General features: G+C 38.7%; 1 long non-coding RNA gene across 1 annotated transcript in view; it reads left to right on the forward strand.

Moving 5' to 3' along the window:
- Positions 1-8,157: 8,157 nt before the first annotated feature.
- The window catches only part of LOC130540528 (uncharacterized), a 45,861-nt gene continuing 32,355 nt past the window's right edge, over positions 8,158-21,663 (forward strand). Inside the window, exon 1 of the long non-coding RNA XR_008954514.1 lies at positions 8,158-8,319. This is a non-coding gene — a long non-coding RNA (uncharacterized LOC130540528). The remainder of the gene's footprint in view (positions 8,320-21,663) is intronic.

Genomic DNA, 21,663 nt, shown 5'->3' on the forward strand with positions numbered 1-21,663 from the left:
GCCTGGGAGGCAGAGGTTACAGTGAACCAAGATTGCACCACTGCACTCCAGTCTGGGCAACTGGAGTGAGACCTTGTCTCAAACAAACAATAACAACAACAAAAAATTCAGTGTCTCTTCCTCCATAGTCAAGCCTGTCCAAACTCAAAGGGGAGGGAACATAGACCATACTTCTTCAGAGGAGTATCAGAGTCACATTACCAGAAAAGTATATTCGATGGAATATATTATTGCAATAATTTTGGAAAATATGATCTATCATGGAATATGATACAACCATTAAAAAGGATAAAGTGGATATTTTGGATGAAGAAATAGGTTACAGGACAGTATCTGAAAGCTTATGGCAGCAACTTTGAAGTATAATCTTTGGAGTCAGGGTGCAAGATGCAGCTTACCTCTTAATATACTTTGTGAAACCACTGGCTAGTTATGTAGCCTGTTGAATTGTCTACCATGTACAGATAAAAAAAAACTAGTTTTGTTTAAAGGAGGTAATTTTATAAAGTGCTTAGCTGAATACCAGATGCAAAGTGCAAGGTAAATGTTAACTGGTGTTGTGTTAGTGATACTCATTTCTGTTTTTTTTAAAAAATGTATAGTATGTATATATGTACATGCACACATATATATGTACACATGTATATACATATATTTCACCTATATATTTTTTAAAAATATAAAATTAAAATTTCTGCATAAAAATATAAAATAAAAAAATTTCTCTCATATATATATATATATATGAGAGGTCTCTTACAGAATTGATTAAAGATCTCAAAAGAACATGCTCCACCATCATCTATATCGTGTGCACAAGGCTCAAGAGGGACCAGTGGTTTTACCTGCTGTCAAACACCATGAACAAAGCCTGGGTACTGGCTTGTCTTATTGAGGAAACCTACTTTAACATATGAAAACGAATAAAATATTTCAAAATGGTAATGATAATTATGGGATTTTTGGTAATGTATTTCATTTAAGAAGTTTTCATTTAAAAGAATAGGGTGTTTATTCAAAATGGGACAAGACAGGACAATAAAAGAAAGCTGACCAATATTCCTTATGAGCATAGAAGCAAAAATCTTGAATAGAATATTAGCAAATAAAATCCAGCAATATATAGAATTAATAATATAGAATCATGATCAAATGGGGTTATGGCTGGTTCAGTGTTTGGAAATCAATCAATGTTATCTACATTAAAGAAGATTAAAGACCAAAGAGGAAAAACCACCTGATCATACCAACTGATGCAGAAAAAGCATTTGACAATATACAATATCCATTCATGATACAAGCTCTTGGCAAGCTAGTAGAAGGGAAGTTCCTCAACCGCATAGAGGCCAACTATGAAAAACCTACAGTTAACCTCATACTTAATGGTGAAAGACTGAATATTTTCCCTATAAGATGAAAACAAGGTTAGGATATCTGCTGTCACTACTCTTATTTAACATAGGACTGGCAATCCTGGCCAGTGCAATAAATCAAAAAAAGGAAATAAAAATCATACAGATTGTAAAGGAAAGACTGTAACTGTCTCTGTTTACAAAGGACATGATTGAATATGTAGAACATACAAAGGAAGCTATAAAAAGCAAAATCCCTGGCCAGGCGTGGTGGCTCAATGCCTGTAATCCCAGCACTTTGGGAGCCCGAGGCAGGTGGATCACATAAGGCTGGGAGTTCAGACCAGCCTGGGCAACATGGTGAAACCCCATCTGGATGAAATTACAAAAATTAGCCAGGCATTAAAGTGCATGCCTGTAGTCCCAGCTATCTGGGAGGCTGAGGCAGGAGAATTGCTTGAACCCGGAAGGTGGAGGTTGCAGTGGGCTGAGATTGCACCACTGCACTCCAGCTTGGGTGACAGAGCAAGACTGTTTCAAAAAGAAAACAGCAACAACAACAAAAAAACAAAATCTAATAACTAATAAGTGAGTTTAGCAAGATTATAGGATCCAAGGCCACATACAAAAATTGTTTCTACACACTAGCAATGTACAATTGAAAGCTGAGATTAAAAACTGTCATTTGCAATAGTTCATAAAATAATGAAATCCTTAGGTATAAATCAAAACATGCATAGGACCTGTACACTGAGAACTATAAAATGCTGATGAAAGTAATAAAAGACCTAAATAAATGGAGAGACATGTCATATTCATGAATGGGAAGATTCACCATAGTCAAGATGTCAGTTCTCCATAAATTGATCTTTAGATTTAACAAAATATCAGTCAAAATCCTGGAAGGATTGTTTTGTAGATGTAGATAAGTGGATTCTAAAGTGTTATCCAAGGCAAAGGAACTGGAATAGCTAAAACAAGTTTTCACAAAACTAGAAAAAACTTTGACTCACTTTACACAATTTAAGACTCTAAAGATACAGTAATCAAGACTGTGGTATTGGTGGAGGTATAGAAATACACATCAGTGGAACAAAATAGTCAAGAATGGACCCACAGAAATATGACTAGTTAAAAAATTTTAAACGTGGGTGCAAAAACAATTCAATAGAGAAAGCATAGTCTTTTCAACAGATGGTATTGGAGCATTTAGACATGTATTAAAAATGATCTTTGACCAATACTTCACACTTCACACATAGATTAACTCAGAAAGGATTATAGAGCTGAAAATAGAGCACAAACCTGTAAAAATTTTAGAAGCAAACACAGGAGAAAATCTTCATGATCTGGGTTAGGTACAGAATTCTTACACAACACAAAAACCATAATCCATGCAGAAAAATATTGATAAACTGCAGTTCACAGTTCTGGAAGGTGGGAAGTCCAGTATTAAGTTTCTGGCATCTAGTGAGGAACTTCTCGCTATGTCATCCCATGGTGGGAGGTAAGAGAGTGAGAGAGAGAAAGTGAAAGTGAAAGTAAAAGGGGTTGAATTCCCTCCTTTTATAACAAACCCACTGCCATGCCAACAGCATTAATCCATTCACTGTACCCACATGGCCTTATCATCTCTCATTAGGCCCCACCTCCCCAAACTTGCATTGGGAATAAGTTTCCAACACATGATTTTGGGGGAACAAATTCAAACCATAGCAACAATAAAATATTTGAGATAAATTTAACGAAATAAATGTGAGACTTGTACACTGAAAACTACAACCATTCCAGAAAGAAATTTTTAAAAATCTAAATAAATGCAGGGACACTCTGCATTAATGGAGTTGAAGCTCAAAATTTTAAGATTGCAGAACTCTTCAAATTGATCTATAGGTTCAATGCAGCACCTATCACATTTGCAGCAGGGTTGTTCTGAACAATTGACAAACTGATTCTGCAATTTATACTAAAAGAAGAATTGAGAATGGTCAAAACAATCTTGAAAAAGAACAAAGGACAAAATTCATCCCAGTTTCAGAGCGTGCTATACAACTACTAAGGGGAAAAAACAAACTTTTCCATCTGCTCTCACACCACGATGACAAGCAACACAGAAGACTTCTGTGACCAAATGTGTGGGGATTTTTCCTGACAGATAGTGTCAGACCCCACCGGTTGAGGGCTCAAGCCTATAAGACTGCCTACACCCTCTCAGTTGCTAGGTGCATCTGGAGGCATTCTGGAGGTAAGCCCTGGCCACCAAAACTTCTGACCCACCAGCTTCAAGTTGGGGCCCCGCAATCACCTCTTTGGGTTTCATTTACATAACTGCTGTCACCACACAATTAATTTGCTAGAACAGCTCACAGAACTCAGGGAAACACCTACTTAAATTTACTGGTTTATTCTTAAGGATATTACAAAGGAAAGTGATGAGGAGGTGCCTAGGGTGAGGCATGTGGGAAGGGGTATGGAGCTTTCATGCCCTCCTGGAGTGTGCCACTCTCCAGAACCTCCATAGGTTTTGCTATCTAGAAGCTCTCTGAACCCTGTCCTTGAGGTTATTATGGAGGCTTCATTACATAGCCATGATTGTTTAAACCACTGGCCATTGGTGATCAACATAACCTTCAGTCCCTCAACCCTCTCCAGAGGAGGTGGGCCTGAAAGTCCCAACCCTGTAATCCTCCCTTGGTCTTTATGGTGACAGCCCCATCCTGAAGCTACCTGGGGGGCTGTCAATGCATTAACATACAATAAGACATCACTTTGGTGTTTCTAAGGGTTTTAGGAGTTGTATGCTAGGAAATGATTTATATATTATGTATTTCACAATGTCACAGCTACTACATTTATCAAGACACTGTGGTCATAGCATAAAAGTAGACATATAGACCCATCAAACAGAATAGAGATAATAATAGAAATAAACCCTTATGTTTTTGGTCAGTGGATTTTTTTTTTTTCAGACAGGGTCTCTCACTCTATTGCCCAGGCTGGAGTGCAGTGGTAAGATCATGGCTCACTGCAGCCTCGACCTCCCAGGCTCAAACGATCCTCCCACCTCAGCCTCCTGAGTAGGTGGGACTACAGATGTGCAACACAACACTGGCTAATTTTAAAATATTTTTATAGAAATGGGGTCTCCCTATGTTGATCAGGCTAGTCTTGAACTCCTGGGCTCAAGCAATCCTCTTGCATCAACCTCTCAAAGTGCTGGGATTATAGGTGTAAGCCACCGGGCCCACCATCATTGGATTTTTTTTTTTAATGGGCTCAAGTGATCTCTGTAGTCCCAGCTACTTGGGAGGCTGAGACGGGAGGATCACCTGAGCCCATTACCAATGGATTTTTGACAGATGTGCCAAGGCAATTCAATGTGGAGAAAGGATAGGTTTTTCAACAAATGGTGCTGGAATAATTGGATATCCTCATGTAAAAAAATATACGTTTAGTCATTTTACATCATACATAAAAATCAAGAAAGATACTTGACCTAAATATAAGAGGTATAACTATAAATTTGGTTTGGGATGTAAAAGCGAAGGGAAAACTTCCCCATTGCCCTCTGAAAGTTTGCTGAAAATCACTGACAAAAGGCAGATTAATAGAAAAGGCATGCACATTTATTTGATCATAGTTTTACTTGAAACAGGCATGCGCCTGTAATCCCAGTTCCTTGGGAGGCTGAGGCAGGAGAATTGCTTGAACCTGGGAGGTGGAGGTTGCAGTGAGCCGAGATGGCGCCATTGTACTCCAGCCTGGGCAACAGAGCAAGATTCCATCTAAAATAAATAAATAAATAAATAAATAAAAAGAGGCCGGGCGTGGTGGCTCACGCCTGTAATCCCAGCACTTTGGGAGGCTGGGGCAGGCAGATCACGAGGTCAGGAGTTCAAGACCAGCCTGGCCAACATGGTGAAACCCCATCTCTACTAAAAATACAAAAATTAGCCGGGTGTGGTAGTCCCAGCTACTCGGGAGGCTGAGGCAGGACAATCACTTGAATCCAGGAGGTGGAGGTTGCAGTGAGCTGAGATCACACCATAGCACTCCAGCCTGGTGACAGAGCGAGACTCTGTCTCAAAAAAAAAAAAAAAAAAGAAAGTTCAATAAGCACATGAAAACATCGTTAGATATTAGAGAAATGTAAATTAAAACACAATGAGATGCCACTGATGCTTTATGCCCCAGGGAGTGTTGTCTGTAATAAAAATTCACTAACAAGTGTTGAGGGATGGTATAATTTGGATATTTGTTCCCTCCAATTATCATGTTGAAATGTGGTCTCCAGTGTTGGAGGTGGGGCCTGGTGGGAGGTATTTGGGTCATAGGAGTGGATCCCTCATGAATGGCTTGGTGCACTCCCGGTGGTAATGAGTTACCTTGAGATCTAATTGTTTAAAAGAGCCTGGGACCTCCCCCACTGCCACCCCACTCTCTTTCTCACCATGTGATGTGCTGGCTCCCCCTCACCTTCTGCCATGATTGTAAGCTTCTTAAGGTCTCACCAGAAGCTGAGCAGATGCTGGTACCATGCTTGTACAGCCTGCGGAATTGTGAGCCAAATAAACCTCTTTTCTTTACAGATTACCCAGACTTGTGTATTCCTTTTTAGCAGGGGTGTCCAATCATTTGGCTTCCCTGGGCCACATTGGAAGAATTGTCTTGGGCCCCACATAAAATACACTAATGCTAATGATAGCTGATGAGCTAAAAAAAAATTGCAAAATTCTTATAATGTTTTAAGAAAGTTTATGCATTTGTGTTGGGCTTCAGGTTGGACAAGCTTGCTTTATAGCAACACAGGATGGACAAATACAGGGGAGAATGTGAAGAAACTGGAGCCTTCATACATTGTTGGTGGAAATGTAAAATGCCATTTTGACAACAGTTTTCCAGTTTCTTAAAATGCTAAATACAGTTTTACCATATGACCCAGTGATTCTACTCTGAGGTATACCCAAGAAAATTAAAATATATGTCCACATAAAAACTTATATGTAAATATTCATAGCATCATTTTTCTTTCTTTCTTTTTTTTTTTTTGAGATGGAGTCTTGCTGTGTCACTCAGGCTGGAGTGCAGTGGCGCAATCTCGGCTCACTGTAACCTCTGCCCCCAGGTTCAAGCGATTCTCCTGCCTCAGCCTCCAGAGTAGCTGGGATTACAGACATGCACTATCATGCCTGGCTAATTTTTGTATTTTTATTTGAGACAGGGTTTCACCATTTTGGCCAGACTGGTCTTGAACTCTTGACCTCAGGTGATCGACCTGCCTCAGCCTCCCAAAGTGCTAGGATTACAGGCGTGACCCACCGCATCCAGCCGTCATTTTTCAAAATAGCCAAAAACTGAAAACAACCAAAATGTCCATCAACTTATGATTGGATAAACAATATCTGCTATATTCACACAATGAAATATTACTCAACAATAAAAGGAATAAAGTACTGATACGTGTTACTATATGGATGGACCTCAAAAACATTATACTAAATAAAATAAGCCATATATTGTATAATTCCTTTTATATGAAATGTCCAGAAAAGGCAAGTCTATAGAAACAGATATTAGATTTATGGTCCCGTGGAGCAGAGGGTAGCAATGAGGGATGATTGCAAATGGAAATGAAGTTTGTTAATGGTGTAGTGCAAATGTTCTAATGATAGATTGCAATGTTAGTTGTTCAGCTCTGCACATTTTCTAAAAATAATTGAATTGTACACCTAAAATAAGTGAGTGTTATTGTATGTGAATTATGCCTCGATAAAACTGTTTTTAAAAATAATAGCAAGATATGGGAGTTGAGGGTGTTTGCAAGCAGGTGATTCAAAGAGGGACCATATAATGTAAGCTGGTAAGGAAGGTTGAAGAGTAGTGGGAGAGTAGCAGGATCCATGAATTATTGATGCAGCTGACAATTTATTGGCTTTAGTTCACTAGAGGAAGTGAGATGCAAAGACAGGAGTTGATAATCAGAAAATGAGATGATTAAAATTGAGACCATTGTTGGATTAATAATGCAGAAGTTACAAATATGATCATGGATGGAGGTGAGTGGCTCTGGTCTCCTGGAGAGGAAGTTCATTGGAAGTAAGGAGGAAAAGTGATGAGTCATTTATAAGCACTCCAAGTGTGATGACAGTAGAGCTGGAGTGAGTGATAATGATACAGGAACTAAAATCTTCAAGGGGCGACCCAGGTGATAGATGATTGCTGCAAAGAGGAATAATGTGTACAATGGCTTTAAGGCAAGAGACTCAACGTTGGAGTTAAGAGGGAGGGAGAGAGTATTGCCTTGAAGCAAGCAGAGACAGGGTCACAACAGGCTATAGTCAGGATTATATGAGATGTTTGTATAGGCAAAACCCCAAGAAACTTCCTGAAAGGTTATGGTAATAGTAAAACAAGTTTTTCCATCACATCTGTAGCTTGTGTTGAATGAGATGTATTGATTACAGTTGCCATCTCGGACTATGGCAAAGCTAGGGAGGTTAGTGGCCTGAAAACATAAAAGGAGTATAATCGGTAAAATCAAGAAAAACTAGGCAGGCTGGCCAGAATTACTGGGAAGAGACAGAAATTAGAAAACAAGCAGAATTGTAGAGTGATTTGCATTCTTTAATCAAAGGAATGAGGCTCTCTAAGAGTAAGGTGAGATTCAGCACTGCAGAAACACAAGTCTTGGTCATGGCTGGATTGTACATTCTGTTGTCACTAAGTCCCTGACCCTATGGCAACGACATCATGACCCCAAATGCAAGTAAAGTAAACAAAATCAGGGCAGGGCTACAGGTGATCTGGTGAACTGGACTTGGTGGATGGTGTGGAAGGGACTTTGGGAGAGACCTGTGTCCACGATAAAAGGGAAGATGAAGGTGTTCCTTTGAGTTTGCATGTGTGGGGCCTTTTTGGCATGGTTGACTTGTCTGTACTCCTTCCTGTGACTTGACATCAAAATTAGGTAAGAAATCATGTATTTATTCATCCTTGTTGACTTTTCTAGTTTTCTGTGGCATTGATTCTTGAATGGAAGCCCTAGCAATGAGGAACTTGGCGTGGAAAAGGAGGACAGACATGCACTGTCTCAATGCCCTGTGTAAGGAGTAGGGTAATCCAGGCCCCCTGCTGCTTGGAATTTTCTTCCTGCTCTTTTATTGCCCTGAAGGGAGTTTTGGGTCTGCCTAGAGAGTCTGGTAGGGTTGAGAGTCAAACTGTGCAGCTGGTAAGAAGAATGGGCTGTAGGCTTGTTAAAACACAGTGTGCTGTCTCTCCCTCCCTTCTCCCCAATCTCTGCAGTTTCTGGGTCAGTAGGTCTGGGATAGGGCCTGAGGATTTGCATTTCCTATAAGTTCCCAGGTGATGCTGATGTCCTCAGGAACCACTAGGTTGGATTTATATGTATTTCTGCAGAAGAATGTTTTTGATACCGTGGAGGATACACCCCAAGTGTTATGGGTTCAATTCTGTCCTCCAAAAAGATATGTTGAAGTCCTAACTGCCAGTACCTCAGACCATGTCCTGCTTGGAAATAGGATCTTTGCAGATGTAATTAGTTAGGATGACATCATAGTGGCATAGGGTGGGCCTTTAATCCAGTGTGACTGGTGTCCATATAAGAGGTGGAGAAATGTAGAGACACAGACACATGGGAGAAGGCCATGTGATGGCACGGGCGAAAGTGAAGTCCTGCAGCTGCAAGCCAAGAGCGCCAAGGGTTGACAGCAAACCACCAGAGCTAGGGACAGGCAAGGAGGGGCTCTCGCTACAGTTTCAGAGGGAGCACGGCCTTGATTTTGGACTTCTAGCCTCCAGAACTGCCAGATAATAAATTTCTGTTATTTAAGCCACCTGGTTTGTTGTACTTTATTATAGAATCCTTAGAAAAGTAACACACTAAAGTTACCTTCAATGGGTCACGCCCTTGTGTAACCTCTCCCTTTGTGGGAATAACCAGAGACTTGCCTCTGATAGAATATGGCAGAGGTGATGGGACACCACTCCTATGGTGGTTATGTTATATAAGACTCTGGAGACTCTTAGCAGACTTGGAAGATAAGCAGACTCTTAGCAGACTTGGAAGATAAATTCTCTTCTGTTGGACTTAACGAGGCAAACTGCCATGTGGTGGCAGAGAAGTTTAAGTGGCCTGCAGGACCTCAGGGCAAACTTCAGCTAATAGTAAGAAGCTGGGACCCTTAGTACTACAGCCATCGGGAAATGCATTGTGCCACCATCTGAATGGGCTAAGGAGGGATCTTCTCTAGTTGAGACCAGATGGACACGGCTTGGCTGGCAACCTGATTTCAGGCTGGTGAGACCCTGAGCAGAGTTCCCAGCTTGGCCCCTCCTGAACTTCAGAACCACGCAAAATTGTGAGTTAATGTATTTGTGTTTTTCAACCTGCTAAGTTTGCAGTAATGTGTTACTAGAATGTAAAGGTAGATACGTTTATTAATGAAAAAAGAAAAACTAAACTCCCAAACAATGTGTATAGAGTGGTCCTTTTTTATTTAAAAAGAATGAAATAAGAAAATATGTTCAAATTCCATGGTTTGTGTAAGTATATATATCAAATAGTATATAGAAATACACACGACCAGTATACTGTGGTGTGTGTGTGTGTGTGTGTGTGTGTGTGTAACTTTGGAGTGATGTTATTTGGAGTGATGTAACACTTGGGTTTTTGGAGTAGGGAGATTATTGGCTTTTTTTAGTATAACTTTTTCTTTGGAAGTGGTAAGGAGCATGTTTAGCTTTAATGGGAAAATCAGATAAAGTTTATTAAAGAGAAAATTAATGTATGTTGTTGGTCATTTTTGGTTATAAAAATAATGTATGTTTATTATAGAAAAACACAGAAACAAGAAAATAAAAGTTTATTATGGCCCTTTTGGCCAGAACCACCATCTTCCAGTAATTCGACAAAATGACAAACACAAAGGGAAAGAGGAGAGGCTCCTGGTAGATGTCTTCTAGGCCTTTTAGGAAGCATGGAGTTGTTCCCTTTGGTCACGTATATGTGAATCTGTAAGAAAGATGATATTGTAGACATTAAAGGAGTGGGCACTGTTCAAGAAGGAATGCCCCACAAGTGTTATCATGGCAGAACTGGAAGAGTCTACAGTGTTACCCAGCAGGCTGTCGGCATTGTTGTAAACACACAAGTTAAGGGCAAGTTCTTGCCAAGAGAATTCATGTGGGTATTGAGCACATTAAGCGCTCTGAGAGCTGAGCTAGCTTCCTGAAACTTGTGAAGGAAAATGATCAGAAAAAGAAGGAAGCCAAAGAGAAAGGTACCTGGGTTCAACAGAAGTGCCAGTCTGCTCTGCCCAGAGAAGCGCACTGTGTGAGAACAAATGGGAAGGAGCTTGAGCTGCTGGAACCTCTTCCCTATGGATTGATTCATGGCATAATCGGTGTTAAAAAAAATAAAATAGAAGACCTCTGGATTGTAAAAAAAAGAAAATCATGAGCACCCCTCCAGAAGATAAACACTATGTAATCCTTGCTTTTAACAGTTCACCTTTTAAACATTATATTTAATAATATATTTAATATTTTGTATACACAAACATATATAACACAACACATGTAAACTACGGAACAGTGGAGTAAATTGCGTGTTGATGTTTATGGACTTTAGCAAAAGCGCCGGCCCAGTTTGTGTTTGGTCTCAGAGCCTCTTTGGGGTTGATGGAAGTCATATTCACAGTGCTGAACAGTCGCAGCCGCTGCTTCTGAATTTTGTCCCACCTTGTGTTTATTTCCCTCCCTTTCTGAATTCTCTGTTTCTATCTGCGACCCTAACCCCTAAGAACTCTCAGGAACAGTGCTCCCTGACTTGTTTAAGCTAAAATTTCCACCCTGTGGCAGAGGAGATCCAGTGGTTCTCTTCTGGAGTTTACTTGTCACCACCTTTTATTTCCTGGGAAAATTTGATTATGAGGTTGGATAGTTTGTTTAAAAAAAGTCTGTTAATGTTTAATCCACACTTTCAAGCCTAAGGAGCTCTGGAAATAATTTTTTAAATAGAAAAAATTTTAATATGAAACAATTAAAGGGCCAGGCACGGTGGCACACACCTGCAGTCCCAGCACTTTGGGAGGCCGAGGTGGGAGGATAGCTTAAGTCCAGGAGTTCGAGACCAGATTGGGCAACATAGGGAGACCCTGTCTCTACAAAAAATACAAAAATAGCTGGGTGTGGTGGTGCATGCCTGGGGTCCCAGGTAGTTGGAAGGCTGAGGTGAGAGGATCGCTTGAGCCTGGGAGGTTGAGGCTGCAGTGAGCTGTGATCATATCACTACACTCCAGCCTGGGCGACAGAGTGAGACCCTGTCTCAAAACAACAACAACAGCCATTAAAGTGTATATAATTTAATCTAGCAATTCTACTTCTACGAATGTATTTTATGTTTAACTGTTCACAGTTACATGAAAAGATATGCATAAAGATGTTCCCTGCGGCATCGTTTGTGATAGTAAACACTTCTAAGCTAATAAATCAACAGAGAAACTTGTAAATGAAATATAACCTGTGATATTGTGAAATATATATATTTAATCTTTGTCCTCATTTCCTGACATACAGCTTATAATTGTCAATTAACAATCCAGGCAGATCTAGATGAAGTAATGTAGAAAATCAGAATATTTTCAGGGGAAAAAGTAAATGTGTAGATCAAGCTTGTCCAACCCATGGCCCATGGCCGCATACGGCCCAGATAGCTTTGAATGCGGCCCAACACAAATTCGTAAACTTTCTTAAAACATTATGAGATTTTTTTGGCGATTTTTTTTAAAGCTCTTTAGCTATTGTTAATGTTAGCGTATTTTATGTGTGGCTCAAGACAATTCTTCTTCCAATGTGGCCCAGGGAAGCCAAAAGACTAGACCCGCCTGATGTAGATCATTATGTGTGGTTTGATCCTGTTAAGGAAATAAACCATATGTGTAACTCCAAGCTCCCTTCCTCACTCTTTTTATAGTGAAATTGCTCTGAATGTTTCCTCTGCACACATTGAGAACCACATCAGTGTTATAGTTATTGCTTCAGAAGCCTAACATAGTTTAGAAAACTTAAGAGAAGGATAATCTATTATATCTACCCATATTTCTACTCTTTCTGTTTTTTGTTTGTTTGTTTTGTTTTTTGAGACAATCTCACTCTGTTGCCCAGGCTGGAATACAGTGGTGCGATCTTGGCTCACTGCAACCTTTGCCTTCCAAGTTCAAGTGATTCTCCTGCCTCAGCCTCCCGAGTAGCTGGGATTACAGGCGTCTGCCACCATGCCAGGCTAATTTTTTTTTGAGATAGAGTCTTGCTCTGTTGCCCAGGCTGGAGTGCAGTGGCGTGATCTCAGCTCACTGTAGCCTCTGCCTCCTGGGTTCAAGCGATTCTCCTATCTCAGCCTCCCGAGTAGCTGAGATTACAGGCACACACCACCACACCTGGCTAATTTTTGTATTTTTAGTAGAGACGGGGTTTCACCATTTTTGCCAGGCTGGTCTCGAACTCCTCACCTCAGGTGATCCACCCAGCTCGGCCTCCCAAAGTGGTGGGATTACAGGCATGAGCCACCGGACCTGGCCTCTTTCTGTTTTTATTTCTTATTTTCTCATGCTTCAAGTTTCCTTGTTTTATCATTTTTTCTGCTCGAAGAACTTTTTTAGCCATTAATTTAGGGATGGTCTGCTGTTGACAAATTCTGTTGGTTTTCTTTCATCTGAAAGAAATGATTGATTTCCCCTTCATGTTCCTTTTCATACTTAAAAAAATTAACTTTTAAGTTCCCGGTACATGTGCCGGTTTGTTATGAAGGTAAACTAGTGTGATGGGGATTTGTTGTACAGATTATTTCATCACTCAAGTATTAAGCCTAGTACCCATTAGCAGTTTTTCCTGATCCTCTCCCTGCTCCCAACCTCCAATAGGCCCCAATGTGTGTTGTTCTCCTCTATGTGTCCATGTGTTCTCATCATTTAGCTCCCACTTATAAGTGAGAACATGCAGCATTTGGTTTTCTGTTCCTGCATTAGTTTGCTAAGGATAATGGTCTCCAGCTCCATCCATGTTCCTGCAAAGGATGTGATCTCATTCTTTTTTATGGCTGCATAGTATTCCATGGTGTATATGTACCACATTTTCTTTATCCAGTCTATCACTGATGAACATTTAGGTTGAGTCTATGTCTTTACTATTGTGAGTAGTGCTGCAGTGAACACATGTGTGCATGTGTCTTTATAATGGAATGACTTATATTCCTTTGGATGTATACCTAGTAATTTAATTGCTGGGTCAAATGGTATTTCCATTTATAGGTCTTTGAGGAATCACCATATTGTCTTCCACAATGTTTGAAATAATTTACACTCCCAACAACAGAGTAAAAGCATTCCTTTTTTCTATCTACACCTTCACGAGCATCAGTTATGTTTAGACTTTTTAGTAATAGCCATTCTGATTGGCGTGAGATGGTATCTCATTGTGGTTTTGATTTGCATTTCTCTAATGATCAGTGATGTTGAGTTTTTAAAAAGTGTGATTGTTGGCCCCATGTATGTCTTCTTTTGAAAAGTGTCTGTTCATGTCCATTGTCCACTTTTTCTTTTTCTTTTTTTTGAGACAGAGCCTCGCTCTATTGCCCTGGCAGTGCAGTGGCATTAGCTTGGCTCACTGCAACCTCTGCTTCCCAGGTTCAAGTGATTCTCCTGCCTCAGCCTCCTGAGTAGCTGGGATTACAGGTGCATGCCACCATGCCCGGCTAATTTTTGTATTTTTAGGAGGGATGGCCAGGTTAGTCTTGAACTCCTTACCTCAAGTGATCCGTCTGCCTCAGCCTCCCAAAGTGCTGGGATTAAAGACGTGAGCCACTGTGCTCCATCTGTTTGCCCACTTTTTAATGGGTTGTTTGTTTTTCTCTTGTAAATTTGTTTAAGTTCCTGATAGATGCTGGGTATTAGACCTTTGTCAGGTGCATAGTTTGCAAAAATTTTTTCCCATTCTATAGGCTGTCTGTTCACTCTATTGATAGTTTCCTTTGCTGTACAGAAGCTCTTTAGTTTAATTAGATGCCATTTGTCAATTTTTGCTTTTTCTGCAATTGCTTTTGGTGTCTTTATCATGAAATCTTTGCTCATTTCTATGTCCAGAATGGTATTGCCTAGGTTGTCTTCCAGGGTTATTATAGCTTCGGGTTTTACATTTAAGTCTTTAATCCATCTTGAGTTAATTTTTGTATATTGTGTAAGGAAGGGTTTCAGATTCAATCTTCTGCATATGGCTAGCCAGTTATCCCAGCACTATTTATTGAATAGAGAATCCTTTCCTCATTGCTTGTTTTCATCAGGTTTGTTGAAGATTGGATAGTTGTAGGTGGGTGGCCTTATTTCTGGCTTCTCTATTCTGTTCTATTGGTCTCTCTGTTTTTGTACCAGTATCGTGCTGTTTTGGTTACTGTAGCCCTGTAATATAGTTTGAAGTTAGGTAGCATGATGCCTCCAGCTTTGTTCTTTTTGCTTAGGATTGCCTTGGCTCTTCAGGCTCTTTTTTGGTTCCATATGAATTTTAAAATAGTTTTTTCTAGTTCTGTGAAGAATGTCAATGGTAGTTTAATAGGAATAGCATTGAATCTGTAAATTGCTTTGGGCAATATGGCCATTTTAATGATATTGAGTCTTCCTATTCATGAGCATGGAATATTTTTCCATTTGTTTGTGTCATCTCTGATTTCTTTGAACAGTGTTTTATAGCTCTTCTTATAGAGAAAGATCTTTCACCTCCCTGGTTAGCTGTATTCCTAGGTATTTTATTTTATTTTTTGGCAATTGTGAATGGGACTGCATTCCTGATTTGGCCCTCAGCTTGACTGTTGTTGGTGTAAAGGAATGTTAGCGATTTTTGCATATTGATTTTGTATCCTGAGACTTTGCTGAAGTTGTTTATCAGCTTAAGGAGCTTTTAGGCTGAGACTATGGGGTTTTCTAGATATAGGTTCTTATCATCAGCAAACAGGGAGAGTTTGACTTCCTCTCTTCCTATTTGGATGCCTTTTATTTCTTTCTCTTGTCTGATTGCTCTGGCCAGGACTTTCAATATTATGTTGAATAGGAGTGGTGAGAGGGGGCATCCTTGTCTTGTGCCAGTTTTCAAGGGGAATGCTGCTTCCAGCTTTTCCCCATTCAGGCTGTGGGCTTGTCATAGGTGGCTCTTATTATTTTGAGGTATGTTCCTTCCATACCTAGGTTATTGAGAATTTTTAACATGAAGGGATGTTGCATTTTATCAAAAGCCTTTTCTGCATATACTATAGATGATCATGTGGTTTTTGTCTTTAGTTCTGTTGATGTGATGAATTACATTTATTGATTTGTATATGTTGGACCAACCAAACTTGCATCCCAGAGATAAAGCCTATTTTGTTGAGGATTTTTGCATTGATGTTCTTCAAGGATGTTGGCCTGACGTTTTCTTTTTTTGTTGTGTCTCTGCCAGGTTTTGGCATCAGAATGATGCTGGCCTCATAGAATGAGTTAGGGAGGAGTCCTTCCTTCCCCTTTGTTCTTGAATGATATATTTTCACTGATATAAAATTTTGGGTTGAGAGTTCTTCTCCCTGAAAAATGTGTGCCAATTCCTTCTGGCCCCTATAATTTCTAGTGACATATCCATTGTTACTCAAATCATTCATTCGCTATAGATTATGTTTTGTTTCTCTCTAGCTGCTTTCAAGATTTTTTCATCATGATTGATTTAACGAAGTTTGATTACGATGTGTCTTGCTGTGTGTTTCTTTGGGTATATCATGTTTAAAGTTTGCTCTGCTTCTTGAATCTGGAAGTTTGTGGCTTTCACCAAATTTGGGCAATTTTCAGCCATTATTTTTTTCAAGTACTTTCTCAGCCTTACTTTATTTTCTTTTCTAAAATAACAGTGATGCCAATGTTATCTCTTTTGTTATTGTCTCACAGGTCCCTGATAATCTGTTCATTTCTTTTCAGTCTATTTTCTCTCTCATTCAGATTGGGTAATTTCTATTATTCTATTTTCAAATTTATTGATTCCTTGCACTACCATATTCTTGCTGCTATTGAGCCATCTAGTGAGTTTTAAATTTATTTTCCGGTTCTAAAATTTCCATTTGATTCTTTTTTATTCACCACCTGCATGACCTTGTGTAGTTTTTTAACCCCTCTAGACTTTAGTTTCCTGAATTATAATTAGCACTTACCCAAGTTTGCTGTGAGAGCCAAGGATATAAAGCTTAGCTCAGCACCTAGCAAAGCCTAAACATTTCAAAAATGTTAGTTCCCATTTAAAAATCATTTTTCTACATACTAATATCAAATATTTCTGGTTTTCTGGTGTATGATTTTTATTGTATGGGGGTCAGTCCCACCTTACAGACACATTGATATTTTACAATGAAAGTCAGTGGGAAGTTAGATTCTCATTTTACCAGAGCAAAATTCTGCACTTCAGTGGAATATGTTTACTCATTCTTAATGTACCCATACATTAGGAACTTTAGCCTAAAATTTTAATTTAACATTTTGATATTTTATGATTTGTTTTAAGTATATTTTATGTGTTATACATATTATACAAATATATGCACATTTATGCAGATATATGTATTGTATATACATATATAGATACATATATATATACAGATGTATGTATTATGTATACATATATAGTTGATTCTCATTATTCACAGTAGTTATGTTCTGTAAAGTCTCTGTGAACATTGATTAGCAAATATGGAACCATTGTTCCTAGGAGAAATACAGGGTTAGGTTCCTACAAGCTTCTAGTCACAACATTTTAATAATCTGATCAACATATAACCTTGTTTTATGTATGTTTGTTTAAAGAAACCTAATTCAATATATATTGTTGATTCATTTACTTTAAACTCATTGCCAAGAGGAATATAACTCATCCCTGAACAAAGCTTATGTAACACATGTGTTTTCTCCCTTCACAAGGCACATCACAGCTTAGGAACAGCAGAGAGCACTTCAGCACTACATTTGAAGTCATTTTAAACAGCAAAATCATCAACAAAAAGCACAAACCTGTGAAAAACATAGCACTAAATATATTGTGAAAAGGCCACTTGTTTATAATATGAGAATTGAAACAAGAAGACAGAATAATACTTTGTTTGATCTTAGCTGGGAATGTGCATGTTGCATGACTCGAATTTCTCATTGTCCTCTGCATGTCTGTGAATGACTGACCACAAAAGCACAGTGAATTGATTCGAGGGTTACAAATAAAACTTAGCAAGTAGGTATATTTGTAAGAATGGAATGTATGAATAATGAAGATCAGCTCTACAGACACACACACACACACACACACACACACACACACACCCCTACATATATACATTTTCTTAATTATCGACATTCTAGGTAGATGAAACAGATTTGGGTCTTTACTTGGGCATATAATATGGTGCTGTGATGGGGAAAAATTTTAGGCTTGCAAAGGCACATTAATTTTACAAACTACACTTTATCATGATGTATTATGTATTTTATGTATTGTTTGATTAGATTTGCTAAAATATTAAGTATTTTTGTGTCTATGTTCATGAGGGATGCTGATGTATAATTTTCTTTTCTTATGATATCTTTGGTTCTAGAGTCAAAGTAATACTGATTTTATACAATGACTTGGTGCATATTCTCTTTCATTTTCTGAAAAAATGTGTAGGAATACTTTTTTTTTATGTTTTACGTTTTATCAATGAAGCCATTTTGGCCTGCAGTTTTCTTTGTGTGAAGGTATTTGAAATTCTTTATTAGATATAGGGATACTTGGATTTTCTATTTCTTTTCTTTTCTTTTTTTTTTTTTTTTGGTGGAGACAGGGTCTCAGTATGTTGCCCAGGCTAATTTTAAATGCCTGGCCTCAGGGTGATCTTCCTGTCTTGGTCTCTCAAAGTGCTAGGATTACAGGTGTGACCCACTGCACCCGGCTGATTTTCTGTTTCTTCTTGTGTCATTTTGGCAAGTTGTGTCTTTTAAAGACTTTGTAAACTTCATTTTTGTTGTTGAACTTATCGACATAACATTGTTCACAGTATGCTTTCATTATTCCTTTAATATCTTTGTAATTTGTTGTGATGTCCTTTCTTTTATTACTGATATTTGTAATTTGTGTTTTTTTTGATTAGCCTTGGTATGAGTTTATCAGTTTTATTAACCTTTTCAAAGAGCTAACTTCTGGTTTGCTGATATTCAGTTTCATTGATCTACTCTATTATGAACAAATATCTTCTTACTTTGGTTTTGATTAACTCTTTTTCTAGCTTCTCAAGTGGGTAACAGATAGTGATTTTATGTTTTTTCTTTTCTAATCCAGGCATTTTAAAGCTACACAATTCCCCTAAAGAGCTGCTTTAACTGCAGCCCTCAGATTTTGACATGTATTATCATTCAGTTCAAAATATTTTCCAATTTTCTTTGTGACTTATTCTTTGAACTATAAGTGATTTAGAAGTGTACAGTTTAATTTCCAAACAATTGGGGGAATTTTCTAGGTATTTTATTATTATTGATTACTAATTTAATGCTGTAGTGGCCAAAGAATATACTCTGTATAATTCAAATGTTTTAAATTTATTGAGACTTGTTTTGTGGCCCAGCATATGGTCTGTTTTGGTGAAGGTTTCATGTGCACTTGAAAGGAATGTGTATGCCACTTTTGATGTGTGTAGTGTCCCACAAATACCAATGGCATCAAGTTGGTTGATAGTGCTATTCAAATCTTCCATATCCTTACTGTTTTTTTTTTCCCTAATTTTACCAGCTGTTGAGAGAGGGGGTGTCAACATCTCTAACTATGGGATTTTGGTGGTGTCTATATTTCCTTTGTTCTCTCAATTTTTGCTTTATGTATTTGGGACCTGTGATATTGCATTATATATATATATATTTTAATTTTAATTTTAATTTATTTTTTTGAGACAGAGTCTCACTCTGTCACCCAGGCTGGAGTGCAGTGGCACAATCTTGGCTCACTGCAGCCTCCATCTCCTGGATTCAAGTGGTTCTCCTGTCTCAGAGTCCCAAGTAGCTGGGATTACAGGTGTCCACCACCACTCCTGTCTAATTTTTGTATCTTTAGTAGAGATGGGGTTTCACCATGTTGGCTAGACTGGCCTCGAACTCCTGATCTCAAGTGATCCACCCACGTCAGCCTCCCAAAGTGCTGGGATTACAGACATAAACCACCGTACCCTGGCTTATATATTTGGTTTTTGTCTCCATTTCCTGACATAACATCTTCTAACTCTCTTGGAATCTCCTGAGTGATAAGAGTGTCTTTTTTATGCTAATGAGATGACTATGGCCAGAGGCCCCAAGGTAGCTTCAGGATGGGGCTGGTCACCATAAAGACCAAAGTAGGATTAGGGGACTGGAACTTTCAGCACCCCCCTACCAAAGGGAGGGGAGAGGGTCTAAAGGTTTAGTTGATCACCAATGGCCAATGATATATTTTCTGACCTCTTTACTCTTTATTATTTACTCATTCCTTTTTGCAGAACTATGCTTTTAAGATTATATATATCTATATAGCTCTTTCTCTATATCTATCTATATATACACATATATATATTTGAGGTTCTGAAAGTATAAGTATACATATAGGCATATATTTTTACATTTCTTATAGTGCAGTACTGCTGGAGTCCAGCATCTACTTCTTCATTTTATAACTTGGATTAGATCTCAGTTAACTAACCTATACCATGCCTCTTATTTTGTCAAAGAGAATGTTTATTTTTAAACCTTAAGCTTTCTGATGAATCATAAACCATAATTTCCTATTTTGATTTAGCCAGTGAGGTAATATCAAGTTGCTTCCCCAGCTTTTTCTTTTTCTTTTTTTTTTTTTCTTTGAGACAGAGTTTTTGTTCTTGTTGCCCAGGCTGGAGTGCAGTGGTGCAATCTCAGCTCACTGTAACCTCTGCCTCCTGGGTTCAAGTGACTCTTCTGCCTCAGCCTCCCAAGTAGCTGGGATTATAGGCATGCGCCACCATGCCTGGCTAATTTTGTATCTTTAATAGAGACAGAGTTTCTCCATGTTGGTCAGGCTGGTCTTGAACTCCCGACCTCAGGTGATCCACCCACCTTGGCCTCCCAAAGTGCTGGGATTACAGGCGTGAGCCATCGTGCCTGGCCTCAGATTTTTCCTATATATAAATTTTACAATGGCTTATCCTTAAAAAGTACTTAAGTTATTCTATTATTGCTGCATAACAAATTACCTGAAAATTTAGTGGTATCCAACCATAATGTTTCATTTTTCTCATGATTTTGTTTGTCAGGGATTAGGTGAGGCAGTCTCACTTTGGAGTCTGTCATGCAGTTTTGGCCAGATGTCAGATGGGGCTGCAGTCATGTGAAGGTTCTACTGGGCCGGAAACCTACAATGACCCTCACACATGGCTGGCAGGCTGTTGGGAGCTCAGCTGAAACTGTTGGCTGGAGCATTTATATGCAGCTTGTCCATGACAGTGATTTCAGGATAACTGGACTTTTTACATGGGCTGGTTTCACCTGAGAGGAAGTGTCTCAAGAGAACCAGGCAGAAAATTTTCAGACCTTTTAGAGGCTTTTCAGAACTATACTTGGTGTAGTATCATTTCTGTTGTGTTCTATCGTTTGAAGCAGTCACAAGCGTGTCCAGATTCAAGTGGTGGTGACATAGCCCCCCATCTCTTCATGGGATGAGTGTCAAAGAGCTTGTGGGCAATACATTTATACTGTTTCATGGTTACTGAAGTATATCTTACATATAATAAAATGCACGGATCTTAAGCATCGAGTTCAATGAATTTTGGTAATTGTTTAGACCCCTGCATCAACTGCCTGATGTCAGGTACAGAACATTGTTTTCACTCTGTAAACTTCCCTTGAGTGCCTTTCAAGTCAATCCTCACACATAGTTTTTCCTGTTCTGTGAAGGCACATAAGTGGAATTATACTATTTGTGTATTTGGCTTCTTCAACTCAAATAAAACTTTCAGATTCATCCATATTGTTGATGTACCACGTGTATGTTCTTTTTTATTGCTGAGTTGTATTTCACTGTATGGATATACTACAGTTTCTTTATCCCTCACCCATTGTTGGACATTTCTAAGTGTGTGGCTATTATAAATGAAGATGACATGAACATTCTTGTATACAGCTTCAAATGTTATTGTGGTATCTTTGGAATATTTTTGTATTATTAGAATCCAGTGTTTCTAAATTGTTTCAGTGCTCAAAGACCTTTGAAATTT

Source organism: Pan paniscus, chromosome 8, assembly GCF_029289425.2.
Source record: "Pan paniscus chromosome 8, NHGRI_mPanPan1-v2.0_pri, whole genome shotgun sequence".
NCBI classification, from domain to species: Eukaryota; Metazoa; Chordata; class Mammalia; order Primates; family Hominidae; genus Pan; species Pan paniscus.